Source organism: Trachurus trachurus (assembly GCF_905171665.1).
Source record: "Trachurus trachurus genome assembly, chromosome: 11".
Classification (NCBI taxonomy): Eukaryota; Metazoa; Chordata; class Actinopteri; order Carangiformes; family Carangidae; genus Trachurus; species Trachurus trachurus.
Window position 1 is genome coordinate 18,200,044 of NC_139904.1, and position 20,127 is coordinate 18,220,170.

The 20,127-nt window shown below is 43.5% G+C and overlaps 1 protein-coding gene across 2 annotated transcripts in view; it reads left to right on the top strand.

The window, feature by feature from the left end:
- The first annotated feature begins 206 nt into the window (after window positions 1–206).
- Window positions 207–20,127, top strand: part of pag1 (phosphoprotein membrane anchor with glycosphingolipid microdomains 1) — a 51,435-nt gene continuing 31,514 nt past the window's right edge. Inside the window, exon 1 of one of the 2 annotated variants that reach the window (XM_083982737.1) lies at window positions 207–468. The gene's annotated coding sequence lies outside the window, so the exon portion shown is untranslated. The remainder of the gene's footprint in view (window positions 469–20,127) is intronic. The other variant, XM_083982736.1, reaches the window with a different exon arrangement.

Here is a 20,127-nt window from a genome sequence, read left to right on the forward strand (position 1 = left end):
GAATAAACTGGAGTTCAACGACTTCAACAGAGTGCAAAAGAAACCTGCGTTATATCTACAGTAAAAGCACACGGCAGTCCCCTGAGCTTGGGCATCACGGCGGACTACATTTCCCATACGCCTTAGCGCGGCTGTAGTACTCCAGGCACTCCTCCTCCTCCTCCTCCCACCAGCGTCCTGGCTGGCTGGCTGGCGGAGCGCAGAGAACGGAGCAGACTGAACTGAACATCTCGGCGTGTCTCACGTCCAGAAATGTGCGCATCGCTCTGCGTGGCCTCTTCACACAGCAACATCACTCTCAGGTGTCTGATGTGACACCGGCACGCGTCGGAACCGGGAGGATAAAGACGCGCGCGGGACTCATCCGAGCACTTTCTCTCCCCTCAACCCGCCACTGAATGCTGATTTGTGGACAAGTCCTCTCTCCCTCTGTGTGTCTCCCTCTCTCTCCCTCTCTCTGGCTGGTAAGTGATCGCTTCATATATTCACACTGAAGTTGTGTTGTTTCCTTGTTGTTCATTTATCATGCGCGTGTGTGAGGATGTGCGTGTTGCTGCTGCGTCGGGAAACTTCACTGACAGTGTATAGTAGTGACTGCGGCAGCCTCACAGCGGTCGCAGTGGAAAACCAGAAGAAATGTGAGTAGCGGTGACAGTGAAGCGGGAGCAGCAGGGACTTGTTGCCTCTGCAGGGGGGTAAAAAAAAACTGCTCCGTGTTAATGTTAAAACAGCGCAGTGCTGCCGGTGCTGCAGATTTAGTGAATGTCAACTTGGGGAGAAGTTGCCAGTTGAACGCAGTTGCACCCATATTCATCTTCACTGATGCATTCAGTGTCCTTATATCGCATGCCTTCATGTTTTAATGCTGCAGCAGGTTCAGTTTGAGACAAGTCCTGGAGGTTTATTGGATGGAGAAGACATCAGTGTCACCTTGGTGTTACCTTCACCAATATTCCTTTGGTATTGGCTGATTTCTCTTTGTGGAAGAGAGGTTTCGTCTTGTGTGTTTCCTTCTTCACAGTGGGTGTGTGCACTGTGTTCACACAGGAAATTAAGCTATAGTTTGGCATCCTACAGTAAGTGTGACTGAAACTACATGTAGGCTATTTGGTCTAGAACCTGCATGTTTCGCCTGTAGGCAGTTGCTTGTTTTTTGTTTTTTTGAGAGATACAAATCAGCTTCCCTTCTCGTGGATGCAGATGGACTGGTTGTAGTCGCATGCATGTGCTACACATAAGACACACACATAAATGTATACACACATACATGTGTGGTTGTGCGTATGGATGCTGCTGCTAAGCCCCCCTCCCACCCCCTGGTTATCCTCAGACATGCATAAACAGCACTATCCTCATTGACATTGACAAGTACATGGCCTCTGTTCTCCTATTGCTCCAAGCTGGCGTGCATATGTATACGCATGGACAAACACACACTGCATGTGCATGTATGATGTAGACACACACATGCTGAGACAGAACCACACACACACACAATCCCTCGACCATCTCGCTCTGTAATGAATGAGAATTTCCCCTCTGCTGACCTGCCAAATAAATAAACACCGTTTTTCACACTCTGTCAATTCCCCCTGAGTTCTCTCCTTTTTCCCCCCACAGAACTCTCTTCACACACACAACACACACAGGCACATAGAGCCAAATGCCACCAATAGTCCCCCCTCCCTCCCTCCCGTTCCCCCAGTCAGAGCTGATGTGTTTAGTTGTTGAATAGGAGCTGTTGGCAGTCCATCCACCCTGCAGCAGCCTGGCTTTCACAGAAGTTGACATTCACTTCAGCAAACACACTTTGCTTCCCTTTGTCATCACTTCACATCCTTGTGTAATGTGGTAAACATTAATGAAATTGGTATGACACTGACATCTTCTATAAGTGTTTTTTTGTTTTTTTTCATCATTTTTCATTGTGTTTTACATTGGTTAATGTGCAACCATGCATCACATGGCAGCTACAATGAATGTCCAGCATGGAAACTAATTGGGGGAAAAAAAAGCTGAAAATGCCCACTGCTCCGTGCTCCCCCTGTATGCCATCATAATATATTTATAGGTCCTAAGTAGTACAACACTCACATGTTAAAAGGGTCAGAGCTGGATCTGGCTAAATCTCTGTCATTCATGAGCGATTGACTGAGTCGAGGCAAATGTAAGGGGACAGCAGGATGGCAAATGCTTTGTGACAACGTGAGCACCAGAGTATTCATAGCCTGCTGCTAATGCTGGTATTTGGAGGGAGACAAGGTTGCAGCTGTTGCATGTAAGAGGGGGAGACGGGCAAGGAGCGAACGGGCTGAGAGCGTTCACAATGAGGAGTTCACCGAACTGCACCAAGGAGGCTCTGGTCAGGTTTGGGTTAATAATGGTTAAGCCTTTTTGTTCAAACACCCTGTAACTGAGAGGATTTATCAACCAGCAAAGGTAGAAGTGCAGCGCGCACAAAAACAATTAGCTCATATGATGAAATCCAAAAGCACAATAACAGTTTTTTAAGAGCCACACTCAAATACCAAGTAGTTTTGAACACAACCTCTATAACTTGCATTCATCATTATTGTTACCATGACGATGGAGCTGCCATACGCCTGCTGCTGGCACACTAATATCAGCTGTATCTGAGGGTAGGGGACAAGCAGTGGTTTATAGCCTACAGTTGTGATAGATAGATAGATAGATAGATAGATAGATAGATAGATAGATAGATAGATAGATAGATAGATATAGATAGTCACAGCTACACTTCAGTCTCAATCAAACAGTTGTTTTCTTTTACATGATATACTTCCTGTTCTCTTACTAATGTTTATCTTGGCTGGTAAATGTTACCTGTTGAACCTGTAGGTCAGGTGACAGCATCATTTCATAGCCATGTTGCAGATGTTTCTGGACGACTAAACCTCAGCAGGTTGCTTCAAGTCTCCTTGTGGGAGTCATATAGCACTTTGTGGTAAAGCGACCTTTGTAGAAAGTCATTTGCATGACTGAAACTGTTTTCTGTTCAGGAGGGGGTGAGGCCGAACAGCTGCCTGTAATTGTGAGGGCTACTCATTAAAACAGGCCATAATGTGTCCGATAGGCTGATAGAGAACACAGTGATGTTGCTGTACTGGGCCTGAGAGTCCTGCTGCTCAAAGGATAAAGTATAATCACGCCCTGTCTGACTGCTGTGAAAGTAGAGTTTCATCATAGGCTGTCAAGATGCCGTTTAGCAGACTACACACATTTCACACTCACTTAGGCTTTAACAAGCAAGAACCCTATCGCCATCATTGGTAGGCAAACAGTGAAGTGTTAGGCTCTGCACCCCAGGTTTTTGCAATTACCCTGCATGGCCTGTTTGACACCCCCTGTCCATCTGAGACACACACCTCTGGGAATTAGACCGAAGATGGAGACTGGAGGACGGGCGTGTTGCTGTGACTACCAAGGCCCTGAGTGTTTGTTAAATGTCAGGCTTGCTTTGGATTGAGCAGGATTCTATTATGAAAGTGGAAAATACTGTTTTGCACTGGTGAGGCAAAGAGTATTTGTTCTCCCATTGATCTGGAACGGTGCGAAGTAGAGGAGCTGAATGTAATTATTTTCTCCTGCGTCGATCAGGAGGGGATTTCACATGATAAAAGCTATGAGAGAAATTCAAATTTAAAGGGACTACGAGGAGCTTCGGAAAGCAGAAGTGTTTTAACACTACATTTCCCATGAGCCTCAGCACGCACAGTGAAATTATTGGACCGTCTGCAGATGGACGAAAGCATCTGCCAGGAATGTTTTCATTAATCAAAAACGAAAGTCGGAGGTTCGAAGACGATCAGATACCGTCATAGTTCCGACCATAAACGATTCCAACTAGCGATTCGGCGGCGTCATGACCCGTCGGGCAGCGTCCAGGAAACCAGGAATCTAGGAAATGCTGGGCTAGTCCAGCGACCACTATATAATAACAACAAAATAACTCTAAAGACAAAACAATATATTTATTAAAAAATTGACCTATTTAACAAGTGTGAGTAATGTAGATCCATCCACATTAATATGCGACTCTTTTATAACCAAAAGCAAAGTTCTCATGGTCTCTTAAAAAAAAAACCCACGATGTTTGAATGTTAAAACCACTGGTGCAGTTTGAGTCTTGCACGGAAATAACAAAATGACCTCATAGTTGTGCTTATATGTTGAGGTGATGATGTGGGCTTTCGCACCCAAAAAAGAAGAACTGCATGATGAGAGCTTCTAACACAGGCTTTGGGCATCCTGCAGTCAAGACCAAAGTGTGATTAAAGGGGTTGCCTCTGAGCTGTTACTTAGAAACACCCAGTTGTGTTTATAAACTAAATATTCACAGGTTGATGCGACAGGGGGCTAAGTTCCCACTTCTGCAAAAAAGCCAAAACTGTACATCAACAAAATGCAACTTAATGAGTTTCCTGTAAGTTGTAAAGGTTTCAGCATAGTTTCAGATTTTGCTCTTTAATTTGGTGATGCTCATTTATCTGAGGTCTTTGATCCGTCTTTTTGCTCTATGAGCCTGTCTGTCTGTCATTTTACAGCTTGTTCTCCGCACCTGAATTAGGGACGGCCCGCCGAAAAGGTCTTGTCTCCTCTGCCGCTGAAGATGAGATGATTTAGACTGAGTGAGAAATGAAAGAGATTCAATCAGAGAGGAGTGAAGAGGGGAACTAAGCAAGAAAAGAGATATTAGATGGAGGGTATGACCGATGGGGAGAATAAAAAATGAGAGAGCAATTCTAATAATAAAAAGAGGATATTGATCTCCAGTGCATCGGTTGGGTTATAACGGGTGCTCCTCGGTCTCCTCAACAGCATTGACTGGAGCACGATTGATTTCTCATTTGTTCTGTACAGTGTAAAGGGCACTTGTTATGCTTTTTGAAATCCCATTTGTGGTAGTTATCAGAGCACCCACAGCTTCTTCTCCTTATTCTCAGGGGACTCCAGGACAGGTTGTGTATCTGCAGCAGGTTTAGAGCTGAGTTCGGCTCATAAATGCAAATCCCCATGGTAACACTGACCAGCATGTGGCTGATGATGGATGACAGTTTCTCCTTTCTCAACAGGTTTTTTTTCTCCACACCTCATCATGCAGTAAAATCAGGAAATTCTCATATATCCGCTTGTCTCAAACAGGGAAGCTGTTTAACGCTCTGCTGAGCTGAAATGTTGAATATTACTCTGGTTAATCAATAATGGATCGAATCGTTTAACCACAATGAATCTCTTGTGAAGGTGCAGACTTTGGAAAGACAAATTGTTACAGTGAGTAGAGAATGTTATTAAATACAATTTATCCCAACATAGGAAGCTTTTTCAGAAATATACGGCGATCAGGCCTAACATTATGACCACCTGTCCCTTTTGCTGCTTAATACGCAACAACCTGCGATGTACTGTTTATTCTGACACCTCTCTATCAGAACCAGCATGAACTTCTTCAGCAGTTTGAGCAACAGTAGCTGGTCTGTTGGATCGAACCACCAACACCCACTTTTGATAGATAGCTACTGACCACTGCAGAACGGGAAGACCCCACAAGTGCTGCAGTTCTTGAGATGCTCTGAGTTGACCCACTCTTCTATAGCCCGTCAAACTCGCTCCATTCCTTACACTTGTCTATTTTTCCTGCTTCTATCAACTTTGAGGGCAAGATGTTCTCCTGCTGCCTAATATATCCCCGCCAGTTAACAGGTGCCATGATTCAGTGTTATTCCCTTTACCTGTCGGTGGTGACATCACTGTAGATTTCCTCAACAACTTGTGATATGAAGGAAACTTTGTGTGTGTGTGTGTGTGTGTGTCTGTGCTGCGTTTCTAATCGAAGGGGGTGACACCTTAGGGACAAATAGCAGCTGAGCTCATTATATAAGCATACCAACCAACAGGAATGCAAAATCTCATGTGAAGGTGTTTGCAGTGTGTGTGTGTCTGTGTCTGTGTGTATGTGTGTGCGTGTGCGTGCAAGAGACCTGCTGCCACACATTGTTAAAAGCCAGACTTGTTTGTCCTGACGTACAGTTGCTGGAATCCTGCCTGATCCTGCCCAGAAATGCACACACACACTTACAGTACACACACACTTTCCAGACAAAACAATATAGGCCTACACCAGCACATGGCTAACACAATCACACAGTTACGCCAGGATACAAAAAAAACACACAAGCACATACATGAATGCCAACCTAGAGGATAGTCTCTGAGATCCCAAACACACACACACACACACTCAGGTTTCACTTACACACATATAACATGAATGTTTACCTTTTTCTTGCATAGTGTACAGCACAGGCACAGGCACAGGCACAGACACAGACACACTAAATTATGAACTCACTGTGGTCCTAGCAATTTTCTCATGGATAACAGGCTGTTGAACAGGCTGTTTCAGCTTGTGCTCAGCTGCTGTGTTTGTGTTGCGTGCAGACTGTGCGTCGCTCGACCACAGCACTGAAACACACCTCACCTCGGTGCTGCTGTGAGACAGAGTGAGGACAAAGTAAGACAACGAGAGAGAACAAGAGAGGGGCGAGGGAGAGCGCGGTGTGTTCACGGCGAGTAAACACTGCAGATGCGATTAGCTGTGATTGCCATGGGGGAGCCGTAATGGGAAATCAGAGTCCCTCTTCCCCGAGAATTGTGGGTAATGCAAGTCGTTATGTATTCACCCCCTGATGTTTGGATCTGCATGCAGGGTCTAGGAATGGGGAAATGACTCCTGGTACACTGACATCGCTGTCGAAATGCAGGGGAAGATTAAAGCTACATTTGAAGCTTTCAACCCAATGACACAGGCGTCATCCGCGGTACTGACTCAGTCGTCATGGAGACGGATCTTAGTGTAAAAATCTTGCAAGTAACTTGTTCTGTCAAACAATTTTTTATGCAAAGTTGAACAGTTGGAACAGTTCATTTCATCACTTTCGGGTGATACCATGCTACATATAAAACTATACCAACAAGATTTTGCTCAGTTGAGCATGAAGACTGGAAGCTGCAGCTAGCCTGCTTGGCCCTATCCAAGGTAATAAAGTTTCCCCACCAGCCTCTGTGAAGCTTGTTAAGACCCAAGTTAGCTTTTCCCTGTTTCCAGTACCAGATTATTTCTCACACGGCAAACATTGGAAACAAGTTCTTAAAGTGCTACGGGTGAAAGTGTAAATGCTGCTGAGCTCATATATACCATGCCAACTAGAGCTACATCCCTTCATGAAGGCTGTGTGATACAGCAGGAAGCTCAGTGGAGCTGGAGCTGAGGCTGTTTCATGTCAAATTACCATTTCCAAGGTACAGGAAAGAAACAACTCATAGACTATACCTGTATGCAGATAGTTTTATCTGATCCATCAGTGAGACTTCCGTTGCCAAGTTGCCAACCCAATGCAGTGGAGGTTATGACACTAGAAGCATAGAAATGATATTTGAGAAACACACCAGGGACCTGTGTTTCCTGTGAGAAGCCTCAGATTACTCCAGATACAGGTTTTTCGTTTTAGTTTTGCCTGAGACAGATACCAGGACGCGTAGTGACCCATATGATTTGACTGATTTGGGTCAGCTAACTCTGATGTGTACTCCTGTCTGTTCTCCACGGTATATTTCCTGCATGTCTCCCCTAATGCAAACATTACCAGCACCAACAACACATTTTCTGAGCAGACTGGCAGTGTCTGCTCTGCTCTACGCTGCTTCTACACTGTGTGCCTCCAGGTTGGATTTGGCAAACCATTGCACTCTGCCGAGAGCTGCTGCATGCAGCTTTGCTGCTGTTCTGCTGATGTACTGTAAATAATTCCAAGTTCATGTTAGTTTCTCTTGTTTGAATGCTCATTCTCTGCTATGGAGGGCAGCTGTCTGCTGTTATTGTTACTCCTAGCTCTTCAAGTCAAATGGAGTGATGCCAAGGACTGGGAGGGGACAAGTAGCAACATCCTATCTGAAGCAGAGGCAGTAGGATTTGTGGGAAGTGTGGTTGTTGTATTTGATAAACACAACCTGTAACACCTTCAAGTGCCTGGATGAGTAAGCTGTGAATAAATACACGGACCAAATGATTAACAGCATGCTGTGTGTGTGGAGAGGTGAGGTGAGGTAATGGACAGTGCACATGGTTGAGTGAACACAGTGTGTGTGTGTGGACTGTCCCTTCTCCTTGGTGTTAAGTTTTGCTGATGCAGCGCGCGCGCGCACACACACACACACACACACACACACACATTCAAACACTGCAGCAGTGGGATGCTATAATGTCACCCAAGGGGAGGATCCTCATCTCAAACTCTGCTGCCTTAAGCACTGCAGGGTAGGCGCGTACACACACACACACACACACACACACACACACACACACACACACACACACACACACACACACACACACACACACACACACACACACACACACACACACACACAGACACAGAGATACAAAAATGTACACTTGTACATGTACACACATACGTGCACATGCACACAAAGGTCTGCAGTATGTAGTGAGCCTTATCTATATTTCGTGGAGCCTCTCTCTTTTTTTTTTTGTTGTTGTTTGAAGAATATCTACAGTATGAGCTTGTGTCTGTGTCAGTGAATTTCTCTCTGGGCATCCTTGCAAAAACAAATCACATTTTATATAAAAAGCAAACAAATGATAATTAAATCTTATCTGATTATGATTATCTTGACTTATTTGTTTTTTATAGCGATAGAGACGCCTGATATAGTACGGCAGTGTTCTGTCAGTGCGAAGCGGCCGTCATGTGTTTCTGAGGTCAGGTGTTCAGCGTCATGTGTTGAGTGTGGAGAGAAATGAAATATCTGTTAATGGATGTTTTATAACTGAAGCTCCAACGATGATTTGTGGATAGATAATGAAAAGATGAAACACAAAGAGGCAACTGTTTGTGAGATCTCTGACGTCTGTATGTGTGAATTTTGCATTTGTCCAACATGCATGCACATATATCAGCTGATAGTGTGATGAGGGTCTGTGCTCTACAGGGGCAGTTGTTTGCTTTGTCTATGTGCAGTCAGATGGAGAATGGGACGGCCACAAGATTGGCTTGAATACATCACCGAGGACCTCAGGCTGGCTGATGCCACTTTACACCTTTTCTCTCCATCTGTCTGTGTCTGTCACTCTGCCTTTCTTTTTTTCCCTCTTTTTTTTATTTATTTGTCAGCTTGTTCCACTTCTCTCCAGTCCACCTTATTTTTCTTCGCTCCCCTCCCACCTCCCTGTCTTTCTTCACCTGTCCTTCCTCCTCTTTTAGACTTGCATTCCAATCCTCCTCCTCCTCCTCCTCCTCCTCCTCACTGACCTTCTATCACCATGTGTCACTTCTTCACATTTCCCATCAATTTGTCTCCTTTCCATTCCTCTTTCTATATTTGTCATCCGTCTTGTGCTCTTTCCCCTGTGTCTCGTAATACCTTCTTTCTTTCTTAGTCTTCAACTCCTGCAAAATGAACCCTAACATTGGCACTGATTTTGAGGCAGTTTGATACACACATGCACAGAAGATAGTCTGTCCTGCTTATAATTACAGCGTACCTCCCTCTTCCCTTTTCCCAAGCAGGCTCATAATAGGAAATGCCCCCGTTATCTCTACGGGCACTGGCGTATTAATATAAGCCGTAGACAAACAAGGTGTGGGTACGTGTATGCCTGTGCTCTGATAAAATGCAATAGCACAAGGCTGATATTACATTGCAAGCCTTTTCAAACTTTTTTCCCCTAGGTTGTTGTACTTGCCTGTGTAGTAAGGTGGCGAGAGCTGGTGAGGAATGGACAGGTGTGAAGAGAACAGGGGGTAATGTGTGAAATTACAAGGAAGATGAAGCTCTCCAGGGTCAAACATCATTCTTTTAAAAACAATTTCTTTTTTCTTTTTGGTTGATTGGATAGAGGTTAGGGAATTGAATGTGAAAAGGGAAAGCAAATGCCAAGGGGCCAGATCTGTCTCGTATTGTTGGAAATGCATGATTGCATGAGAGAGAATACTCTCTTCCATTTAGAGTAAGGCTCCAACAAAGGTTGGTTGGTTATGTTTTAAATTTTGAATAATCAATTAGTTGAAGCATAAAAATATCTGCAAACATAATAAACACAGAGAGAATATGCAGTTCCTCTTTTAAACCATGAGATGAGAGGGTCCTTTTCCCTCTGCTTGATAAATGGCTAAAAACAGGGGAAGCCTCTAATCTCCTCATCATGTCAGTACCAGAGGACTGTTATCAGCAAAATTCAGCAGCTCATCTTTGGACAACCTGGGGTTTCAGAAGCTTGACATACTGTAGGCCTAGAGGGCTAGCAGGTGAAATGCTACTGCAAGTTAGCCGCTAACATGCTACCTGCAGGCAGAAACATATTAGCGCAATACATGTCAAACAGCTCGGTGAGCTTCTTGACATTTTCTCTGAACTGAACAATTTCCCTTACCGTAGTTCGGTCTGTTCTCAATATTGTAAATGATACATGAAATAAAGAGGGAAAAAAGTAAGTGAACACCTGCCTATACCAACCACTATTCTTTTGTGAAACATTTTGATCACAAAATCATTTTACACTTGGACAGGGGAAGTAAAAAATTTTTTACACTTGGACAGGGGAAGTAAAAAAATAAATAAAGAGTGATGTATCACAATAAGCGAGCCTGCTTTCTCCATTTTGTACTTCAAACTTCTCTTTTCCCTTAAAGGTCAGCTTTGTCAAGACAGCCCGACACTGGTCGATGGTGTAGATTTATGGGTCTAATTTTACAAATGACCCGTGATGCCATGGGAAATGTTTGATTGTTTTTTCGTTGTCCCTTTTCAAATGTTGCAGTTTGATTCAGATGCAGGTTAAAGTGACAGTTCTTCTCGCTGCAATGTAATATAGCCTACTGCAGCTGTCTCCCTGCATGGACAGTTGTAAACATATAATCACATGACCAGAAAGTGGGAGCTGGAGAGGCTTGGGTCAGGGCTGGGTCAGGAGCGAGCACATGCAACCTCCAGTTCTCTCTCTCTCTCTCTCTCTCTCTGTGTGTAAGGCAAAAGGTCAAAAGCCAGAGGCCGTAGCAAGGTCACTTTAGACTAAATACTCTGTCTTTGTGTGGTCGTATTTTTGAAGCTAAAGGCTGAAAGCACACATTCATCAAATACTGCATTTTCTTGAACTCTCCTTCAATAAGGAACTGGCAAGTCATAGCCAATAGATGCGAGTCAGTGAGAGATAAGGTAACTTCCTACATTTATGTCTCGTCAGTGATTTCTTTGATCAGCGAGCTTGAGTGACTCTGCCCTCACTTTCACAGACGCGGCAAAGGAAGTGGTCAGTTTGCTGTCTTGTCTCATGGTGTGTGATTTGTTTTTTTGAAGTCATTATCTGGCTGGTGCAGTGGAAGCGGCTGCCTAGTTTTATCCATTTTTCTCCAGAGAGCAGCCTTTAGCCTGATTGCAAATGACTGTTTACAGCAGGGAAAGTATTTGTTAATGGAGTGTAGGGCATTATGTCACCAGAGAGCGTGATGTGTGTGTACGTATGGGAGGATGAGAGGGAGCGAGGCAGACAGTGTTTGTGTGGTCGAGCCTGTCTGCAACAATTTGCAACATGAGAATTGTAGGAGCGCTTAAGAAGGATGCAATTATAGCCATTAGGACTGTTTGCACATGTTATGTTTTCTCTGAAATTAGGGGATTGCTTAAACTGATATCTGCAAGTCATCCAGGGAATTTACTCTCCGTCTCTTTCTGTTTTCCTATACTCCGACCTCCTCCTCCTCCTCCTCCTTCCTTTCTCCATCTCTGTCACTGCCGAGCTCTTAGTTTGAATAGGCTGGTTGTTTGCCTCGGCTGGCTTATGGTAAATATGCTTCACTATCCGGGAGCAGCATTAACAAAATATAATGGAAGGAGGAGACAAAGAAAAGGAAGATTTGCTGAACGAGAGGGGTGGCACAGACAGAGAATTAGACAGAGAGGTCTGAATGAATGAGTAAATTGAATTACAGAAAAGATGTTTGAGCCAAGTGGAGGAACAAAGAGGTGATTGTTGAGGTTAGCGAGGGACCTTTCAGTTCCTGGACAGTTTGTCCTCGGTGTTTGTCTTAGATTCCCTGATGAGAGGTTTTATTTCTTGCTCAAACGGTCAGGTTACAAGCATCATGATTTACCTAATGCACCATATAACGAAGGATGCTCTGAATCATCTTTTCACGATGCTGTATAACAAGGTTTTTGTTGTAACCATTGGCCTTTATGAGAAGCCTAGTTAATAAATAATTCTAATGCTTTATAGGGCAGTTATAGACCATTAGTAAGGATATGTGTATGAGTCTGTCCTCCCTATGGTCATAATGCTGTCATGGATGTTGGGAATTCATAAATACATGTTTGTTAATATTTAAAGGAGTTATTCCTAAGTTTTGCTATCACTACCAGGCTAACACTTGCAGCTTTTTACTCCAGTCTAGAGAAAACATTATGAGTTCATTATCAAAACAACGTTCAAGTTAACTCTTGTCTCTATTACGTCTTTTCTTCCTCTGAAATCAGCATGCTAACCAGCTAGAGATGACTCATGTAATCACTTTCCTATTGCAACTCACTATAGCCTCCAGCCTGCTCTGAACACTCAGTGCTCCTCAGAGGTTGTATATGTACAACATATAACGTCTTGACCAGTAAAACACAAAGATGGCTGAAGCTCCTGTCAAACGATGGTCACTGCAACTGTCACCAAGAAACCACGCTCAGCAGGAGAGAAAACTTACATTGTTACAGTTGTTCAAAACTATTGATACATCAGAAACACATTTTAATTCAATGAGTTATTACTTTTCAGTTAAATTGTTTTTTTTTACTATAAACATTAAGTTCCAAATTTTGAATGTGTTATATAGGTTTTTTTCCCCAAAGGTTTGGAAGCATTTCAGGGAGCCTATCCAAATGTAAGGGCAGCATTTGTTCTATTTTGTGTTAAATGTTATGTATTTGTACAAGTAGGTTTAAATTTAAGTCACCAGCCCTACACAGTCAAGCAACAAATTGAATGAACTTGTTGTAATTGAAGGAATGATCTTATTCCAACATGTCAGGTGCGGAAATCGGCTGCTGCTCCTCATGGTGTGAATTTAGGATTCAGGAGTGGTGTTTAGACAAATCAAGCAATTTGAAGCAATTTTCACCTTGGAGTCTGAGACTTTTTTTAATGAACTAAAAATTAAATAACTCAAGAAAAGATTCTTGTTGATTAAATTGAGAAAATAATGAGAAGAATGTGAGATAATGAAAGATACACCTTAAGAAAATGGGGAAGCCTGCACAGCGAGGATGAAAGGATGTGGAGCACATCGGGTCATGTGAACCCTGTCTGCTGCATCTTCACTCGGCTTATCTCTCACATGTATGATGTGTTTTTCCACAGCTCAGGGAGACTGGGAATTGTACAGGTGTGGCTCAGGCAGAGCAGCGTGTTTGAAAAGTCTAAATGCTCAGGTTGTTGTGGAAGCAGCACCTTTTCTTCAGATATCAGGAGAGGAGTTTTTGACAAGAGGGAGGGGAAGATGAAAGTGGTTTGCCTTCCAGCTTCTGGTAAAGGAAGTGAACTCGATGCCAGAGAGAGAGGTGGGGGGGGGAGTGCTCTTTTTAAAGGGAGAGATGTGAGCTTGAAAAACGAAGAGACCCACCACAGCAGGGTGCTGAGCTGAGCTGCACTGAACAGCGACATTAAAAGGTTTTGAACCAGAGCCAGCCCCCTGAGCTTGTCTGCGAATACTGAGAGACCAAGCGGAGAGGAGAGGAGAGGGGCACTGATGAGAGGAGAGAAAAGTTAAAGAAAATGGAGGATTACAAGGAAGGGAGTGACGATGAAAAGAAGTGCAAAGGAGATGAGAAGAGAGGAGGAACCTGAGGAAGGGTTAGGGCGTCTTCTTTCAAGTTGACAAATTTTGGGATGAAGATCATGGAGGACAAATTGGGATTAACACTGTCTTTTCTTTTACAAACATCTGAATACATGTGTGCAAAGTGCAGGCATGATGCAGAAATTCAAACACATACACCCTCTGAGAGCTCATCCTTTGTACCTACAGCCATCAGGCTTTTTGATTCTTCTGCAAATGGTAGATGAGCTGACAGGCAAATACATAAGGATTAATCAAATAATTCTTATCTTATTTTATGAGGAAGCAGATAATTGTTCTAAAGGCTCAACTAGGTGGAGGCTTGGATACGATTCCTTCAGAAATTAAATTAGGGGTGTCTCTAGTTCTGGAGGAATGTAGAAATGGACAGATGGAGAAGAGGATAGGGAAAGTAAATGAAGGGAGGAGGAAGAGGAGAAGGAATGTGAAGAACTGAGCCAATGGCAACTCTCCCTCAGACAGAGCAGAAAGTGACAGCGGGAAGTCCAACTCGTAATCAGAGCTTCTGCTCACGCTGATGCACTAGACATGACAAATCTTCAAAATTCGTAGCACTCAGAGGTAAAATATTCAGCCAGACGCTTCGTGTCAGGTTCTCGTAACACTTCTGAGAATTTGTAATCCTGCAGAGTTTCAGGAAAGAAATTGCATCATCTGAAAAAAACCTTGAAGCAACGGTGAAACGTGAATGAGTGTCTGAGGATTGAGCTCTTTGAACCATGACAGATTTTTTCACTGTTTACCATGAACAGTCATTTTCATATTCAATTAAGCAGCATATTACTTTCTTTATAGAGCAGTTTGGCTATGAAATGTTAGAAAATATAGTTTGAATGATGCAAAGGGATGGGGAGGCATAGGGATAGGAAGATGTGATTGATGACATATCTGGGCATCAGTCCAAAACTGAAAGATATTCAGTCTATGATGAAGTAGCAAATCCTCACAAGCAAATTATTTGGCATTTTAGCTTGAATTAGGACCAATGATCCATCAGTTATCAAAGATTATTGATCAGCTAATTGTCCAATTTAGCTCTGTCACTTTCACTGAGAGATCAAGATCATCATGACTCACTTGAACCAAACAAGTGATGAGAATGAGCCGACGATGAATCGGTGCAGACGGATCAGACGGCTGTTTGTAGGTGTTTCTCTTTTTACTCTGTGCTCTGACGCTGCATTATTGCCCTGATCTGAATAAACGTTGATGGGATTGTTCTCTCTTGAGTTGTCAGGAGTGATTAAAAAAAAAAAAGAGGTGTGATGATGATGGTTGTGTTTTCAGCTGGCGTGAACAGGAGGCGCTCTGTTGTCCCGTGCCGTGTGTCTGATGATGAGCAGGCTGCAGTGGCTGCTGCAGTGCTCCAGCAGGAGCGACGCAGGCAGGACGAGGGGAATTCCACAGCAGCCTCCTCCTGTATATTATTTCTCAGTTTTTTTTCTCCTCTCCCATCCTGACATGTCATGAGCACTTTTCCTGTTCATTGTGATGCCGTTCACATGTACACAGAGCCGTGGCAATGAACACACATCCGGCCATAAACCGGTAAATATATATACAAAAAAAAAAAGCCTGACTCAGAGCAACAAATGAGGCTGGGGGATTAACTGCTTTTCAAATGTGTTACAAAGGTTATTTTTAGGCTCTTCTCAGCCACACAATGCCTCATAAAAAAACCAAAGTGGGTAGGGTTTTTTCTGGCTGTGTGTCTGTGGCTGAGGTTTCAGGCGGGTATGTCACTGATAGATTTTCAGTAGATGCAAAGCATGATGTAAAAAAAACATGAAAAGTGAGCTGCTGTACACTCCCGACGGAGATTAGCTCATTTAAAATGAATCTGGGTTTGTTTTTTTTTACTCTTGTTTATGTCTGTTTTACACACACTAAGAGATCTGGCCTTCTTTCCCCCCAAAACCCATTAATGAACAAACCCCCTGCCTGGTGCACAAACACACACACACACACACACAGAGAAATCAGTGCTGGCCCTCTGCCTCCACAGTAACTAATCACTCAGACAGCATGGTCATGCCCTCTCATTAAGCATGCTGTATGCTGAAAGCAACACGACTAATGACTCTGCATTGCCTGTTACGCGCACACAATACTCTCAGGATTAATGCCATAATAGCTGGCTTAAACCACACAAACTCTACAGACAGACAGACAGACAACACTCCTGCCCAGCTGCTTCGTCTCTGCAGAGAAATGTCGAAGGAGAGAGTGTGATTTTTCTGCTGTGAGATCTCCCTATTAGCAGCAAAGGAGCTGTCACTTAAAGTGTGCGCAGATTCTGTGCTTCTCCTCTATTCCATCAATAAACAGCAGCTATGCAGAGAGAGTGTAACATAAAGCCCCCCGCCGTGCTCCCCCAACAATACCCACACTGTTCCAGAAACTTCACATCCCATTTGTTGTGATGTCAGCGCCGCCTGGTTCTTCCCCGAGCTTTTCTAGCACTCGTCTTCTGCGCTGTCATCTTGCATCCGTTCATGTTTTGCAAGTGAGCATACACTACACACAGCCCCGCTCATCTGCTCCGGAGGAGTTAGCCCAGCTTGTGCTTCACGAACTTGATGCTGTCGGGGCTGAGTGGTGCACAGATTCAATAAGGGGGGAAATTTGCAGAAGATGAAATCAGGGCAGAGTGTGTATAGCACATCGCCCTGAAACACACAATCTGCTTTTTTTTTCCTTTCTGGAGAACTGCATGAAGGAAGGCATCGGGTTCATCAACAGTGTGCAGTCACATTTGGCATAAAACTCCTCAATATGAAGTTATTGACACAAGTTGGTTTTCCCTTTGTTGCACTTTGGCTTCTTTTGTATTCTGTCTGTCGATGGTTCCTAAACAAAGTCTCTTGATTTGTCTCATGTTGGTAGCTGGTGATGAATTGCATGGATAGAGTAACTCTATCGATTTCTCGGTGTGAGGTAGCATATTGACTGTCTCGGTAACTCAATCGCTCGGATAATGGCACAGAGGAGAGTCTGTGTTTACGTGTCTACGCGTATACAGACTTGTGTTTGACATTGTGTTTCAAAGCTACGAGGGGCCTGCGAGCTGCGTGAATGTTTGCGTTCGCAGGAGGAGGTGTCAGTCCACGACAAGTCTCCGTGTTGTGTTTTCACGCGCGCACAAGTGTTTCCGTGCCTGTCAGCGTGCGTGCGTGTGCGCGGATCTGAAAGGTCTGCATTATCAGCATCTTGGCAACAAGCAAATGGAGAACCACTGAGTTCTGTTGTGTCTGTTCATCGTCAAGGTCCTGTCGCCCCGGGTTACAGGGTTGCTAGGGGATGGATGGACAGACTGGCATCACCGAAGTGCCAGATAGACATGTGGGCTCTCCACGTCCTGATTTCCTTTTTCTTTTTTTCCCCCCATCATCATCATCATCCTCCTTCGCCTTTTGTCCTGCTGTACCTGCAGAGGGCTGTGATTTATTTTGCCCTTATGAATAAAATAAATACAATTTAAATTGGTTTCCTGGGAGTCACTGGGTTCATCCACAAAAGATATTCTGCTGTTGAATTCATGCAAATAAAAGAGGTTTCTTTCTTTCTTTCTTTTTTTTCATGTACAAATCAGTTTCCCAACAGTAGGTTGCTGCTCAGAAAGTCACTCCACCAGCCATGTTTTGCAGACGTCTAGAGTCTTACGCCAGACAATTTTAGGATTAGGAAGCAAAGTTTGTGTACTTGTGAATATTTGGCTGTCTGTTAAAATAAAACCGTTGCATAAACAGGGTGTGTGCCGTCCCTGCAAACAGGAAGCCAGCGCGCCGTTTCATCTTCCTCCTCCTCCAGTCCAAACCAAACGCGGTCGTTCCTATTCTATCACAATTAGTAGCTGACAAATCATATATTATGACCAGAGTTCCTGTTTGTTTCTAATTATCGAGTGTCAGGGAGATGAATGCGTTTGTTTTTGTCACTGGTGATGATTGAATCCTTTTAATAGACAGTGTAATTTATTATTACTGTAAAGCACATAAATAATCATGAAGCTCCATCGGCATGGATGTTGTTTTAAGATATGTTATGGTTGCAGCGCGTGTGTGTGTGTGTGTGTGTGTGTGTGTGTGTGTGTGTGTGTGTGTGTGTGTGTGTGTGTGTGTGTGTGTGTGTGTGTGTGTGTGTGTGTGTGTGTGTGTGTGTGTGTGTGTGTGTGTGTGTGTGTGTGTGTGTGTGTGTGTGTGTGTGTGTGAGAGGAAAGGAGTGGAGGTTTGAGGCGCCAGCAAAGAGGATATGTCTGGCAGCTGTGTCACTTCGCAGAGTAAAGGCTTACAGGAGAATTACAACAACAAATGACCAGGAGGACCCCCCCCACCCCTCCCACACACACACACACAAACACACACACACATTTTATTTTCCCTCTACAATGTGAATGTGTAACAGTGAGTGAGACTGTAGAGTATGTTCATCGCTCCGTTGCCCAGTGACTCGCAACTCTGGCATTCACAGCAGCTGGCACAGCTTTAGTCAGAGTCTACCTGCAAACACACACAGTGACACGGAGCCAGATCACAGCAGATTAATGCATTAGGTGGTAAAACAATCTGATTAATAGACTATTCGCTGTACATAGGCCTACATATACCAGACATTACTGCCTTATACTGCTCAGTTTGGAGCATCTATGTGAGAAATAATGGGATAAAGCACACAGAGAGCTGACAATAGCTAAATGATTAATCTAACTGTAGTTTTTGTAGTATTCTTTTTGTTATATGATATTTAATGCTTTGTTACATATTGCCACTAGAGACTTCTCACTGACTAAACAAAGTGCCCTCTTCTCAATCTCAGTGCATTGTAGCTGCTTTACAAATTTGTCAGAGTGCCAAACCCACACAAATACATAAACACACACACACCCCAGACACTCCAGTGATGTTCAAAGCCACTCCGTTGTCTGGACTAATCGATGCGTAATGTGTCTGTGAGAGCTTGTGCGTGCTTGTTATTTTCTTCGTGTGAATAATGTGTCATCTCTTCCACTCTCTCACGCCGCCACTTCAAGGTTGTCGCGCATCCAGCCAGGGTTATCCCACTGTGTGTCTGAGCTCGGTGCGATATGCATTGTCATTTTTACAGCCTATTATGGGGACACGCTGCTTTGGTGCGACACGGCCCGGCGAGCGATAACGAGGCCCGGGGAGGGTGTTCGACCTCTGAGCGTGAGGAGGGATGTTAACAAGCTTTCCTTGATCCCCGGGTGTATGTCAAATAACACACACGCGCTCGTGCAGATGTGGAGTTACACACGAGCTCTCTCACATCATGACATAAATCAGATGTGGAACAATCACATACAGTACAGAGTTCATTCACAGGCCTGAATTTAACTTTAATATCGTCCTGTAATGATGCAGTTTGGCCACACAGCTTTCAACTGCCTTGTTGTTTAATGTGTGTATCTAATTAAATTGCTTACATTAATTATTAATATAAAACTGTTCTACTTATCTTATGAATAACTCTTTCTCTGTAGGGTTACTTATACTGACATTTGTCATACCATATGTCACCAAAGCCCTTAAACTAACACATTATGTTTATACTGTATATGGTATTGTCACTTTTAGCTTTTTCCACCATATTAATTATTAACTGGACAATTTATACCAGGCACTATGTGAGCTGCCATACAGAATTATTTTCATTATTAGTGAATCTGCAAATTATTTTCTCAATGAAATGATTAATAATTTAGTGTATTTGATTATAAGATTTATGTAAAATCCCCAGTTTCCAAAGTGAAATCTCCAAATTGTTTGTGTTGTCAGAGCAGCAGTTGGTCTTTGCCACTGTGTTCAGTGATCTATATTCAATTACGGTATATCTGAATATTACAAATAGTTTACTTTCTATCAGTTCACTTATCAATCAATCAGCTCTCAGCTCTGATATACTTGACTCTGACTCCAGCTGGGGTTATGATCACCTTCAAACAGCAGCTATAGAAACTGAAAACTCTCTAATGGTTTTGTTAGACAGCTGGATGGAGGGACACTAAAAAAGACATATTGACATATTGATCCCTGTCATTTCACGACCATGAAGCTGCATCATTGAGGAAGACTATAAACCCAGCTGCACGGTCAGCAGCTTTTCTTCACGGGTCAGTGCACTAATGAACACCATGTCACGCTGCAGGTTTGAGTCCAGGAGGTTGTTA